The following is a 15,039-nucleotide window of genomic DNA, read 5'->3' on the forward strand; positions in this document are numbered from 1 at the left end:
AATTGAGGTGCTTGGGCAATTTTGGGGCTAAACCAAGCAAGTTAAAGAGAGGGACAAGGAGCTGCTGATGCAGAGCAGCTACTGGAAAGCAGCTGCCCCATCATCACCCTGCTCCACACTGACACTCTCCAGGAGCAGCCTGGGTCCCTGCGCTTCAGCAGGGGTTTATTTTTGGGAGGTTCAATAATGTCCATGGTGCGCCCATCGCTCGCTGAGATACAGGCCCTTTATTTGTATTTATAGGCAAGATTAAATATAAACCTGGCCCGGCTCCAGCTGGCTCTTGTGCCTTTGAGACCGGCATCACCCAGAGCTGCAGAGCCACTGCCCGGGTGGCAGCTTTACAGCTCCTGTGAAATGAATCACATCCCTGGCTGGGGCTGGCACAAGCACTCATTGATGCTCGGTGTTCATGCGGCTCCAGCACACGCCACAGCAGGGTGGCTGGCCTGGGGCTGTGTCCCAGGGTGACTGCTGATGCTCTGAGACGACCCAAGGTGCAAGGCCTGGTTTGGAGACCTGGATCTCCTAACCCAAGGGGAAGAGCCAGGTAAAGCAGCCTGGGACAGAGCAGTGAAGGGTGGGTGCCTCTTGCAGAAGCTGGCCTCTGATAGTGAGATTGGGTGGAGATTCAGCCTCCTTGGTCCACAAAGGGCGCAGCCTGCTGCAGACATGGGGATGGACAGATTTAGATGTACTTTGGTGCAGTTTGGAATGGTTTTATACCTCCGGGAACCCCTCGGTTTGCTTTATTAAAACCCAGTTCCTGTCTCCGCCTTTTGCCACCAGGATCCTTGTGATTACAGGAGGTGCTGCCCAGACCTCAGCTAAAAAGAAGCAGAGGGTCCTTCCTGAGCAATGGAGCTCTCCAGACAAATGTCACACAGTTAAAGGATCCCTGTGTGGTGCAGAGAAGTGCAGCAGTGCTGTTTCTCTTGGTCTGAATGGAGGGTGGGTGGGAGGAAGGCTGGAGGGTGGCAGGTCACCAGAGCAGCAAGCCGTCGAGATGCCAGCAGGGTGACGAAGGAGGGTGAGAACATCCCGACAGCTCTCAGGGTAGGACAACACAGGCAGATCCCTCAGCTCACTTTACAGGAGAGGGGAGCAAAGTCCATGGTAGCGGTGCCCTGGGCCCGGGTTGGAAGTGTTTTGCCAGGACAGCTTTTCCAGGGCTCTCCATTCTCTGTGCCAAGGGAAGATGCTCTGCAGGGTGCCTGGGGAAATGGGGTGCATTAGTTCCCCGGACATTAGAATACCAACAAGCCCCTGCTCTGCTGCATTTCAAGGCCTCTCCTCTCCGTTGGCTCAGAACTCATGTGCACTAGAAAGCATAAATGGTTTGGTTTTGACCAGTTTCAGTAAAATATGGAAGGGAAAAACTTGGATGAGCATAGATGGGAGAAGACGCATTCAGGAGAACTGCTCTTATGAAAACCAAATTGAATATCTCAAAGCCCTGAGCATCATGGACAAATGTCTTGAAAACTTGACTCCATTTCCCCCCCAGGTATCTCTTCACAGGTCCACTACAGTTTAGGGTCACTTGAGTCCAAAGCCTCGTCCCCTGGAACCATGAATACCCTCAGCAAACCGCAGCGTGGGGCCTGGGAGTAACGCAACCCACTTGAATGAAGAAATCTGAACACAAATAGTATGTACGCTGCACCACAATTACAGGTAGCGAAGGTATTTGAGGCGGTTGGTAAACATGCCAAATAATAAATAGAGCTATTCAGTCCGCAAACAGCTGCAGGATTATAAATAGGAAAACCTACCCCAGCTGAGACCCAGCAACATGCATGCACTAAGGAGGGATTTGTGTGTGTGTGCGTTTTTTGGAGGGAGGTCGAAACTGTTTTGCCCACTCTTTATTTTAGGAAGGTGGAACGTCCCCGGTGGGTTTCAGAAGCTAGCCTCTCGGGTATGCCTTCTCCATGCCAAGACACTGAGTCACGGAGGGATTGCAGGAAGCTGTTTCAGATCCAGACAGGGGATAAAGCAGCTGTAATTGAGGAGCCAGCTGAGCTCTGTCTGCTCAGAACCACACAGCCCCATCCCTGCCCTCAGCTCTACAAGCTGAGAGCTTTGCTCGCTGCCGCTTTCACATGTTCCTTGGTTATGGCTTGGGGTCAGCCTCGTCCACACCTATTCCGTTCTGAATGAGTGCTTGTGTCCGGGCCAAGCCCGGGGTCAGGGAGCGTGCTTGCAGGCTGGAGAGCGCTGTCCTGCCTCCAGTGGGAGCTGACAGCCTCCAGGCACATCTGCTGGACCCCTGGGCCTGCAGGGATGTGTTGCTGCTCTGCAGGCTTCACTTGAATGCATTTGTCCCTCCGTAAGTTTTCATGGCTGCTGATATCAGGCAGAGCCACAGGGATGCTGCTCCCTCTGCCTTGGCTCCACAGCCGAGGGGTGGGATGGGTGGTCAGGGACAGGACCCTTGTTGCCTCCAGCAGTAACTCTGATAAGTCTCATGAGTCAGATTGTTGGCTCAATGTGCAATCCATGTTTAGGAGGATAATCTTCCTGGCCCAGTTCAGAGGCTGAGATGAATTTCCTTGCTCAAGTCCCCTGCACTCTCCCTCTTGAAAAACACCCTTGGGGACGGAGACGAGAGTATCGCAGGAGATGGGGATGGGTCAGGGCAGGGGGAGTGCAAGAGATAGATGGAGATGGAGGGTGTTAAGGGATGGTGAGGACTGGAGGTGGGAGCACAGCACAGAGAGAGAAGAGGGGGAGCACTGAAAGGAGACATAAGGACAGAGGAAGGAGTTCTCATTTTGAAGGGAAAGGGAACAGAATGGAATGGAACAGAAGAGAAATCTAAGGAGGATGGAGAAGAAGAAATGACCAAGGAAAGATCAAGCCAGCACAGGGATTAGCTGGGGGGGTTGTTCACTGTAGCCCCTGCTTGGCAGCTCGGGGTGCAGAGGGAGGGCCGCCGGGTGCTGCTCTGCAGGGCTTTGGGTCACTCTGACAGCAGCACCACTCACCACAGCCTGGGGAGCAGGTCCTGGGCTGCAGCCAGGCCCTGGGCAGCGCTGGGGGCAGAACTGTGCAGCGCCAGTTTCAGTGCCCTCAGCCCGTTGGGGTGGGCTGGGGCTTTACAAGGACAAGGAGCTGCTTTGGGAACAGTCTGACTCAGGAATCCCGGCTTTTTTCTTTCTCCCCCCCCCCCTTTGTTTTGCTGTTCTCTCCCCCTCCTCCTTTTTCTTTGTCTGCTAATGCGCAGCAGATGGGAGGAAATGCCATTTTAAATGCCACAGCATCCTGATGAAACTCGATGGGTTATGGCAATCTCGGATGAATCATGGCATTGTTTTGTGTACATGGCCCTGCTGCAGCTCGGCCTCGCTTGGGCATCTTTGTGCCTGCAGCTTTGCTAATCCATGTTGGGTTGCTGAGGGATCACCCCAGCAGGTGCCCCCCAGGACCTGGGTGTTATTAATTAATAAACCAGCCTCATTTTGGAGGCAAAACTGAGCCCAAAGTGCATTATTGCTTTATCAGTGGTGGAACCAGCAGCCAGCTTTGAAACATCTGGTCCATGGTGCCTTTGGGGCCGTGGGGGTTATAAATCACGCTCCATTCCCATGTTGTGTTTATAGGCTTTCCACACAAGGTGGAAGAACAGGGTTGAGAGAACCCAACCCAGCACAGCCCAGCCCTCCCCACCACCTCCAGCTTAGCCCGTGGTCCCTCTGGGAAGCTGGGCTGTGTCCCTGTGCTTCATCCTTTGCCCCGCAGCTGGGATGGATCCACAGAGCCAAGGTTGAGGTGGGTTTCTGTGATGTAGCCGCTTGCTGACAGGGCTTTGCTTGAGGTGATCCAACCGTTTCATCTAAGCCATCAGGCAGGAGTTGGATAATATTGACTCACTTGCTGGCAGCTTGCTGCCAGATGAGAAGGAACAGCTCAGGAATTAAAAAAGTAGTAATAAAATACACACATCCCAACAGCTCCATCACTGAACCTCGCAGCGAGCCAGCCCTCTCAGCTTCAAACTCAATAATCGTGGGGGGAAAAGTCACCTCTAAGCCTGCAGAATATAAAGCAGCCTTTTAATTTCAGTAGCTGAAAGAACAGATTTGAGAACTCCAACGAGCAGAAGACGTGACATTAAAATTTGGTTGCAATATGCTTAACAGTCTCGATTGGAAGTGTATATCTGCTACGTCTAACTGCTTGTGTCTACTGCCGTGGCAGTTACTCAGTGCTGGCACAGGAGCATTAAGCCGTTTAATTCCTCTGTTTTTTTGGTTGTAACTCTAACATACATGGATGCAGTGAGCAGAAGGGCTGTTATGAATCAACCCCCATCCCAGCCCTGCTGTCCCCCAGGCTCTTGCTCTCATTTGCAAGCATATCCCTGTTAAAAGGCCTGGCAGGCTCATGGCGTAGCACAGCCAACACCAACAGCCACAACAGCTCCGCTGTGTTTATCCAGATTCCAGCAGCTGTACCTGGGAGGAGAGGGAAGGGGTTATGTCTGCATTCATGAAGCCGTAGGTCTGAGGTATTACTTTTCTCCCATCAGGCATCCTTTGCTGCTTTAATAAGTCAAAAGCAGTGCAGCAGGAAAAGGAGGGGAAAGAGGGAGTGGGAAGAGGCTGCTCACACCAGGGTCATACTGTGAACCTGTGCTATGTCTTGCGCCCTTCCAGCATCCTGCGCTTTCTCAGCTCAATTCTGACCAAAGCAAAACCCTTTCTCCTGGTTCAGTGTCCCAGGATAAGCCTGAGAGAGGATGAACAAGCCCTTGTTTCTCAGCAGTAAGCTGATGAACTAACAGAATGGGTCACCCAGGGAGAGTTCGCTGTGAGGAGCATCGCTGTGTGTCCCACTTCCCTGCCCTGTCACCCATCCTGGTGTGGGCTCAGCCATGTGCTGATGGTGGAGATGCAGTGATCTGAAAACAGGGAAAAAAAAGAAGAAAAAATAAGGAAGACCTCTTTCTTTCTGATGGTTTCTGGTTTGTACGTTACTGCCCCTGGTCCCCTTGTGCCTGAACAAGCCTGGTGGGCACAAGGAGAGCACCAGTAATAGGCTCTTTATATGTGCTTATTTCGTTTAGCACATCTCAGTGAGAGCTTTAGAGTTGTTCTTACAGTGATTGCTTTCACTGCTTATGGAGAAAGCCACAGTAGTTAAAGGGAGTGGACAGATGCCAGGTGCATTAGTGCTATTTGCAATCATGGAGGGCCCATTTGTTAGGTGTTTTGCCTCAGGACGTGGGACCCACCAAAAGTCTACCCTTGTTTGGGCAGGGCTCAGTCTGAAGGCAAGGAAGACCTGCATGTGCACATCCAGCATGAGCTTTGCATCGTGCTGTAGTGGCGCCAGACCTTCTTGATGCTTGTGGCATGAGGAGCTGGGGCTGGGGTGATGGCCCTGCTTACAGCATCCTCATCCTCCATGAACATGAGTGCCGAGCCAGCCTGAGCCCTGCACAAGAGAGGCAGCCACAACCCAGCACAGGCAAATCCTGCTGGACATCCCTCCTTTTGGGTCTGTTTTGAGGTGGCTTTCCCTCTCCTGATGGGGGATTTTGCTGTGAGGTGATATAGCACATGAGTGGTGTGTGAGCTGACTCAAGGAGAGCAGTGATGCCCCACTCCTCCCAGCACAAGGATGTCCTCTGAGGCACTGGGAGAACCACCCTTGAGCCATTACCTGACCACCCTGCTCCCTGCCAGATGAGGAGTGGGCAGGATACAGAGCTTGTGCTCCTGGTACCCAAAATTGTCTTGTCTTTGGCTTTCCGGGCAGGCTGTGGAACACTCTGCCTCTGCTCAAGTGGGATGCAGCCCCACGCTGGCTCCAGCCACATTCTCCGGTTTAGTGTGACTTTGGTGTACCAGAATAGCTCGAGTTTCATGCAGGAACAACACGTACACATGTGCTTCTGTAGAAGTAAGAAGTTCTTTACTGTGAGGGTGGTGAGGCACTGGAGCAGGTTGCCAAAAGAAGTGGTAAATGCTTCATTCCTGGCAGCGTTCAAGGCCAGGTTGGACAGAGCCTTGGATGTCATGGTCTAGTGTGAGGTGTCCCTGCCCATGGCAGGGGGTTTGGAACTGTATGAGCTTTAAGGTCCTTTCCAACCCAAACCATTCTGTGATTCTATGAAATAACACGGGAGAGGACCGGGATTGGATCTGCGCTGGTGCAGACAGCAGAGATGGGCTCTTGCAGCAATGTTAGTCCCTGTTCTCCTGGCCTTGCCAAGGGGACAGCGCAGCCAGAGATGCCTGTTAATCTGTGTATGACAACAGTACATGGGAATTGCAAACAGATTCTTGCCTTATCTTGCTCGAGGGTTATTGCAGTACAGGGATTTAAGTTGGCTTTTCTGCCAAAGCATGTATGCAGCTATTCAGAGATTCCACCAAAGCACATATATATGTGCTTCTCTTGGAAACAGAAAAAAAACATTATCCAAAAAAAGCCCTACACTGTCATTAATCTCCGGGGTTTTATCCATGTTTCATTAGGAATCTGGACATACTTGAAATGGCTTTCAGATAAAGCTGAATGAATCTCCCTCTGTCTTCGAGGCTGGTGTGGCTTAATTTCCTAGCGGAGATTTGGCTGCTTTGGGAATTGGGTAGGAGATTTCCAGCACCTAAACTGGGAAGGAGGGAGTGCCTTGAAGCAGCCCCATCTGAATGACTCGCAGATGCTTTCAGTGGCTTGCTGGGAGCGTGGGGGGAGCAGGGGCGTCCGGATTGAGAGAAGCTCTTCCTTGGCCAGTATTGAACCAGATGGGCAAGAATTAGCTCTTGAAATGAGTGATTCACAGTGCAAAGAAGCGGGAGAGCTCATCCTCCAGGAGCAGCCTTCCTGAAGCCCCGGGAGCAAACAGCCAAAGCAGGGATGCTGGAGCAAGGAGCAGGCTGAAGGCACTCCCCTGCCTTCCCTGGAGCAGAGGTCCTGGATGTGGCCCCTCAAAGCCACAGCAAGGCTGCCGGCCCTTGTAAGCCACAAGAGGGTGACAAAGTCCCATCCTGTGCTGTGGTGGCCATGGACAGACCCAGAGATGTCCCTGGCTGGCAGAGGACAGCAGGGCCTCTTGGAGACCAAGCCAGGCTTGGCAACCAGAGGCTCTTGGGAAGTCCTTGCTGAAGTCCTAGATGGGAGAGATGCTGGCTACAAATGGGATGCTGGTACTGAGGAGCAGGGGACTTTATTTTCACCTGGCTTTAGTTAGCATCAGTGGTGGCATTGACAAACCATTCCTGTTGCCAAAAGAGGGGGAAGCTCCCCAAAATCACTGTAGCAGGCAGGGAAAAAAACCTTGCCTTTGATCCCCATTGGCGGTCTAATGTGAAGCCCCCATTTCGGAGTAATTTTGGAGCACTGCTCAGTAACTGTCCAGTAAGTAACTGCTCCCAGAGCATCTGCACCACGTGGAAGTAGTACTGAGCAGGGAGGATGCTCCTGCTCCGGCCATGTCTTTTGCCCCCGTGGGGAATCTGTTGCAGCTCCCAGCCCTGTGCCCTTCCCTGGGGAAAAGCAGTGGTCCTCGCTGCCTCTGCACTCTCCGCCTGCCTCCCTGGAAGCTGCAGCATCCCCCTGGAACACTGTGTGGGCTTCTTGCTAGACATTCTTTGCAGTTTTGCTTTGAGAGGGACAGCCCGTGTTCCTGAACAGCAGCCCAAGGCACTGCCCGAGACAGGAGATTCAAGTGTTCTGGGAGGTATCCAAGCTGGAATCTTGGATACCTCTTCTTATCCCACGAGGCCTGGACAGTGGTGGTGTGAGCTTGACAACAAAACCGACCGTGAGCTCCAGCCAGCTCCCATGTAACTTCATCTGTTGCTGGGATGGGAAGAGCCTGCAGTGCACCAGACAGGAGGGTGGCTCTGCCAACCTCTGATCTTATCTGCTGATGGGAGCAGGCTGTGGAGGGAGCTGGCCGTGCCTCCCTGGCCCTGATGGGCTGCCTAGCCCTGTTTTCCCATGGAGCATGACTTCATTTCACCCCTGATGCTATTGCAGGAGCATCTGTGTGCACCAGTGCATGTATATTGGGATGTGTATTTGCAGATCCCCTCACTCCCATCTGTTTCTTATGCTGCTCTTGATAGAAAGACCCCTGTGTGCTTCAGGGGACCAGGGATGTGGGATGCTGGGATGCGGCCATGCAGTGTGATGTGAAGGAGGGTGTGTGTCCAGGTAACACAGGCTCTCTTCTTGCAGCTGCAGCTTCTGCCCTGAGTTTATACCCCAAGGAGGTTCTTCTATTTTCTCTTTAAACATTAGAAGTAATTGGAAGCTGCTTATGAGTAATCGCTTGGACTTAACAGTCTGGTTTCATTTAAGTGGTCAGTCTGAAACACCGGATGATTTGGTAAGGAAAAAAGTAAGAAAGACTCCTTCTCTTCCAGGCTCCCTGGAGCTTCCATGAGGTTAAACCCCACCTTTCCTCACCCACCCGGGACTCGCTGTGAAGACCTCTCCGAGGCAGGAGGGTGAAAACATCGCTTCCCTTGGGAAGAGTGGTATGAAAGAGGGGCTGGCTATGCTGAAACCATGGGGTTTGGTGGGGAACAGCTCATCCCACACTATCTACAGTCCCACAGCAACAGGCAGAAACATTTGCTGCCACTTCCCAAGCCAGAACCATGGAATAAAGCCGGCTGCAATGCTGAATGTTACAGTTCTCAGTGAATCTTGTGACAGCGAATCTGCCTTGGGCTTCAGTCTCTAAGCTGCCCTTAATACCACAAAAATCCCTGCAAATTTCTTGTTGTCTTTGGCCGTGCAAACGCCACGCTCTGCTGCAGTGTCGATGGCAAAGGAGATTTTGGAGGCCTTGGCCGCGGCGGCGCTGGTTTGGATGAGCCAGCGGCAGGGAGCGGGTGGAGGGAACAGGCTCCGTTTGGTGTGTTCAGCACATTTTGTCAGCTTACCCGATCCGTAGGCAGATGAAACAGTGCAAGTCAGGCAGGGTGAGAAGAGATTTCCCAACAGGGTAAGCAAGCATTTGGAGACAGGAGGAGTGTGGGAACTGCAAGGGAAAGGAAGTTTTGGGACCTGTGGCTGGGGAAAGCTTTGTGCCCTCCCTGCCCATAGGGATGTAGGGCTGTGGGACAGGACTGTGTGGACCCAGGTGGCCTCTCCAGAATCCCCCTGCACAAGCTCTGTATTTGCCTTGCTGCTCCTTGACACGGAGCCACATCCTGATGCGTACCAGGGATGTGATGCTGAGAGGCTGGACCTTGCAGCCCTGTGCTCTGGTCACCTAGCAACTGTGCATCGGATCGCACGGCAGCGCTAAATCAGTGGTGTTCGGCAGGACCATGAACCCTGCTGGGCCCCACATCCGCATCCCTGCAGCTGGAGCCTCGGCTCCTGCGGCCCGTCACGTGCTGCCAGGGCAGCTCCATAATCCGTGTTCATGCTTCCCCCTTCCCAAATCCCTCTCCTCATCCTGGATTTAAGCCAGTCCTGTGGCACCCGGTGCACTGGGAGCTGCTTTCAGCCTGTTTGAGAATCAGCTTCATCCAGGGCGGGATCCCGACCGTGCTTTGGCTTGGTTCCTGGGGCTGATCTACACCCCTGCTTTCGTTTAGCTGGGTGTTTAGGGGAGCTGAATATGGGTTATACCTTTCCATTTATAGTTTTAGCGAAGCATGATTGGATTTTGCTCCAGTCATTTCTTACCTTGACTAAAATGTCGGTTTTGAAGACCTATTATTAGTGATTTTGTATAGCTTCTGGATTACTGCAGCTAATCATGAATCACCCTCTGCAGCACTGATATAGGTATAGCCACCCAACAGCCACCCTGTAAGTTATGCCTGCGACTGAGAGCAGAAAACCCTTGATGGTAAAAGGGGTGGGCTTGAAACAGGGAGATGGCGTTCCAGATCTGGTGTCTGGAGCACATTTATCTGCCATCCTTGCGTGCAACAGGACTCCCTGTGCACATGCTGTGGCTCAGATCCAGCTCCCAGCACCATCCCGGGACTTTGCTTCCAGCCCCTTCCCCTCAATTTTCCTCCTTGCTGCCCATGTTTCCTTGCAGGGTCCCCCAGAGCTGGGTTTGGTGCTTTCTGTTTGGGTAACCCCCATTTCTTTGCTCAATCTGGTGGGCTTACAGCTGCCTGCGCTGGAGTAAATACAGCTCATGCCAACCCACAGCTCCAGGAGGAGGCTGCTCCAGGCCCCTCTGCTTTGGAATGGAGTTATTTCCATGTATCAGTCTCACTGCAGAGTAGAGCTGCAAATGCAATGTGCTGCCCCCAGAGAATCACTTCTGGAGTTTTTCATTCAAGTGAACTACTCCACTGTGCTCCCCACTAAATCCAGCTGACAGAAACTGGGATTTCTTTTCCTTTTGCTCTTTTTCCTGTTCAAAAGGGAGGTATTCAAGCTCCAAAGTTTAATCCTAGATTTCTCTGCTGATGGAACTCATTGCACAACTAGGAAAGGAAGCTCTGGTATGCTTTGGGCATGACTGATGCAGCAGCACGGCTATCCTGGACCTCTTCTCTTCTGGTTCAGGTCCAGAAGTCAGACTGGTCTCTGGGTTTAAACAAGGACTGTCTGGTTTGACTCATCTTGGGAAGCAATAGCAGTGACAAGGCTGATGCATAAAATCCCAGGGCAGAGGGGAATGCAAACGCTGAGCATTCAAAGCTCCATCCATTCATACCTTGCTTTCTACCCATATAAAATGTGGGCACCCTGGGCCTTCGAAGAAACTTCAGAGGAGGCAGCACACCCTCTCCTGTTAGCAGTGAAGGCTGATGAATAATAGAGTGGACTCACCCACTCGTGCTTTAATCTGTCATGTTCTATGGAAATTAAGCCTTTCTCTTACAAGAAGGCAATTTGTGCTCTTGGCATCCTCAGCGAGAAAAGAGCTCTCATCTCTCCTGCTGGATTATTGATACCTTTTGTATTAAGTAATGCGATGTCTAATTGGGCTCTGCCTGTTCTGAACTGCTCCCCAGCCTGTGCTCAGCAGAGCAGAGACCTTTAGAGAGGGTGGCAGCACCCGTGCCCTGGGGAGAAGCAGCCCCTGGGATGCGAAGGGAGCACATCCTGGGTACACATGCGGCTGTTCCCCCTGCTGTGGTGCAGGTGGGAGCACGGCTGGCACAGGCAGGTGTGTTTTCTTTGCTCTGAACCAGGGCTATAAACAAGCAGGGAGCTCAGAGCATCCTGCCCTGCCCTGCTGCAGCTCCCCCGGCGAGAAAGGGTTCCTTGTCTGGAGCCAGTACCTGAGCCAAGCCGGGGAGTGCCGGCTTCATCCCCCTCCTCCATGCCTTGGCTTGGGGCTCTGGGCAGGCATCCTGGCCATCACATCTCCTGCCAGCCAAAACCCACTGCTGCCTTTGAAGAGGTTGCACCTGAAATGGGAGATGGGAGCTAAGAGCAGACAGGAGACAGGAGGCTGCCCAGCCCTGGGGAGTGGGTGGCTGGTCCCATGCTGTGGCTTGGGAGGGGAGCCAGTACCCTGGTTGGGTGTTAAGAGGAGGTAGAGGTGATGGGGCTGCTCCTATGGACCCAGCAGTGTGCCTGGTCCATGGGTCCCTGCCTGCCATTGCTGCTTCTAGGAGAGCTGCCTTCCTAGGGTTAGTGATGGAGCTTATCTCGTGGTGAGGGTGAACAGCCCTTGGCTCTGCCAAAGGCACCAGTGTTCAGCCTGGTGTGGCTATGGGATGGAGGAATGTTTGACACCGGTGCTGGGAAGAATTGCTCTTTCTTCCCAAGCCCAGGCAAGGCTGCAGGAGATGCGAGCATCTTGCATGCTTTGAGGATTGAGGAGTTTCTGTGTATCCCATGATAAATCATGTCAGGAATGAAGGTGGGGAGTCCAAAATCAATAAGCTGGGGAAGCTGATGTTAGGGTCACAGAGTATCGCTGCCAGAAACCAGCTATGCTAAATGCTTAAATCCTTCCTTCCGCTGTCTTGGGACCTACTCCTCTGCTTCAGAGATAGCCAGTCCATTGAGGCCAGGAGACCTTAGCAAAGGTCAGTCCTTCTGGAAGAGACGTGTGTTGAGGCAGAGCAATATCAGGATCCTGAGCCATGAGAGCCCAATGGGATTCAGCGCAAATCCACCTGCCCAGTGTGCTCTCTATCACACAGGCAGGTTCCTCACCTCCAGCCTGTCCTGCTTGCAAAGCCAGGCTGAGGTTGCTTCCCCTACGTTCTCCCCACATCCTGTGGGGATCCATGTCCCAACACATCCCTGACTCACATCAACTGGGAACTCTCAATCCATCACGCGAGCAGCAGGGCTCTGCTGGGAAGCTGCAGTGGGATGCGCCTTGATTCCAGGGGTGTGGATTTTGGGCTTGGGAAGGGGGAGCAGGATGAGGAGGGAGAGCACCCAGGCGATGTGGAAAGCTTGCCATAAGGCATGGGAAGAAAGGAGCGGTGCCAAACCCATGGGCTCCTTTCCAGCTCTTCCAAGCAAGCACGCCAGTCGTTAGAGAGAGGAGAGGAGAAGGCGGCGAGCTGCAGTTTCCCGGGAAGTGGGGAACGGCGAGGGGAGGAATATCAGATGGAGGAAGGGGAGCCGATGGACTGAAGTCTCCTGATTGAAGGGGAAGGAGGAAAATCAAACACGAGCAGGAAGGTGTTGAAGCCATTTCATGGCAGAATTTGCAGAATCATTGAGATGTATCCTCAGTGACCAAAACTGGAAGAAAAATTCCTTAACTAAAGAGCCGAACTGCTCTAATTTAGGGATTTTATTTCATATTTCACTAGTGCTGGGAGACTGGGAAAGGAGGAAGGCGAGCTGCAGTGTTTTGATTGGGAACAAATCCTCGCCAAGCCCAACATGTGTTGTTAGAGGCTATGGTTTACATTAGAAAAGACTCTAATATTGTGCTACGGCTTCTAAGTGCATTTTGATGATGATGATTATTTTCAACTGCGCAAATGGCAATGAAATACGGGCAGGGTATTGAAAAAAAGAGGCTGTTTGGCTCCAAGAGCAACATCCAGCAGTGCTGCTGAGCCCTTGACAGAGCCACGGCTGATGCTCTCCTCTCTGCCCCCATAATGTGCTACCCTGGGGCTTTGGCAACCAATGCCATGGCTGCTGCTGCAGTGCTCCTCATTCCTTTAACGATCATGAGGGTTGCATAAGCAGGAACCAATGCACATTTGCTCTTTTCTCCTCCCTTGGCTCCAGCTTCCAGAAAGAACATTATGGTGTGTTCAGAAACCTCTGAGTTCCCCCAATCCAAGCCCCATCCCTGTAATCTGGTTGAGGTCTCGCCTCAATGGTTGCTGCTACAAAATCATCTTCTCCCCACAGGGTCCATTGTGGCCAGAGGCAGGGAGGTGCTGGGCTCGGAGTGGGGAAAATGAGGTCCTGGAGTGGGAAAATGTGATTTTTAGGGGATGTCAGGGAGGAAACAGGTCCTGGCACTGCCTGGCAGAAGTGCTGCCTGCCTGTTGTGCACCAGGGAGGGGAGATGGTCACAAGAAAGACATCAGGGGAGCAGAGTGCTCATGGCAGAGAGAAGACCAGGATAGAACCATGATCCATCCCTAGTCCAAGGGCATGAAGACTGGGACCTCTTGGAGGCTCCCAAAGTCAATAGAGAGACGTTCACCTCCAGCTTGGGACCATCGATGCCTCGAGCCTCCTTCCTTCCCCATGCATCTCCTTGCCTCTCCCTCCTCTGAGCCCTTCTTCCCCACCTTCTAGACAAAATAACAAGCTCTCACCATTCCTGGGACTGCTCCCTTCTTTTCCAGACTTGCCTGGGCTCTTTCATCGTGCCAATAAAAAAGTAAATGCATCACACGTTGGCCGGGGAGAGCGGAAACCCTTAAACATCTGAGAGGCGAGAGCGACGTGCTGTGTTTTCTCGAGGCCGGGCTTGGCTCCCCAATGCCCCGTTAGGTCAAATGTCTTGCTCTGAAGAAGGAGAGAGGGGACTTATTAAAACCCTTTCATATTTCTTATTTTTAAGGTCCATTTCGACAGGCCTGAGGCCAAAGCGTGAGGGGGAAGGGCACCGTGCAAACAGATTGTGCAATATTTGCCTTGCACAGAGCTCCCATTGTAAAGCCTGGGAGTTCTGCTTTCAATAATTCCCCTGCCATAATGCCCCATTGATGGAGAGAGAAAGGCAGCATTGAGGGCTGAAGGGGCTCCAGCCCCTGGAAGGGTTAAAAAATAAAGAAAAGGGGGGGAAATAAGGGGAAAAAAAGAAGTAGAAGATTTGAAGCTTGGTTTGAAACTCTGCTGTGTGGCCTCGTGGCACATCGCAGGCGCTGAGAAATATGTGGAGCCTGTTTGCATAACCCCGCTTGGAGCGAGTGCTTTCAGAGCCAAAACACAAGTGCGGCCGGAGCCGGGGGGCAGTGGGGAGAAACAAGCAGGAAGGGCTGTGTTTGTTTTCGTTCTTGCCCCAGGCCACATGAAATTAATGAAATAAAAAAAAGGGAATATTCAAATATTTGGTTAAAGAACCAGCTGTGCGAATGTGGGGAGCTCTGCCAGCTGCAGGGACACGCAGGGACCAGGCAGTGGTCAGGGTTTGCTGCTTGTGGGTCATGTCACCAGGTTGAAATGCATCAAAAAGGGCATTTTGGGCTTTGGCTGATGGGTTTATCCCATCTGCTGTGTGATTTCTTGGAACAGGGGGCTTGCTTCTAGCTGGGAAGGGTTTGCGGATATGTGGAAGTGCTGGGTTGGGGTGCAGTGGGTGATGCTGTGGGATGGGGAAGCTTGGCTGGGGTGCAGTGGGTAATGCTCTGGGATGAGGAAGCTCAGTTGGGGTGCAGTGGGTGATGCTGTGAGACTTGACTGGGGTGCAGTAGGTGATACTCTGGGATGGGGAAGCTGGGTTGGGGTGAGGTGGGTGATGCTCTGCCCACAGAGCCACTGCTGGGTCTGTAACCAGCACCCAGCTCCCCAGATGGGACTCCCCATCCCCTTGAACCAATAAAACCGCCATGGGTCAGGCTGGGAGTGAGGTTCAGTGTCTTCTGTGTCAGCAGCTGGTGTATGGGGAGGAGCGGGGCTGTCCTCGCCTGGGCAGATGCAGGACTGAAGCAG

This window comes from Pezoporus flaviventris, unplaced genomic scaffold (genome assembly GCF_033815535.1).
Source record: "Pezoporus flaviventris isolate CSIRO_AGI_PZ_B2104156 unplaced genomic scaffold, CSIRO_AGI_Pfla_v1 ptg000023l, whole genome shotgun sequence".
Taxonomy (NCBI): domain Eukaryota; kingdom Metazoa; phylum Chordata; class Aves; order Psittaciformes; family Psittacidae; genus Pezoporus; species Pezoporus flaviventris.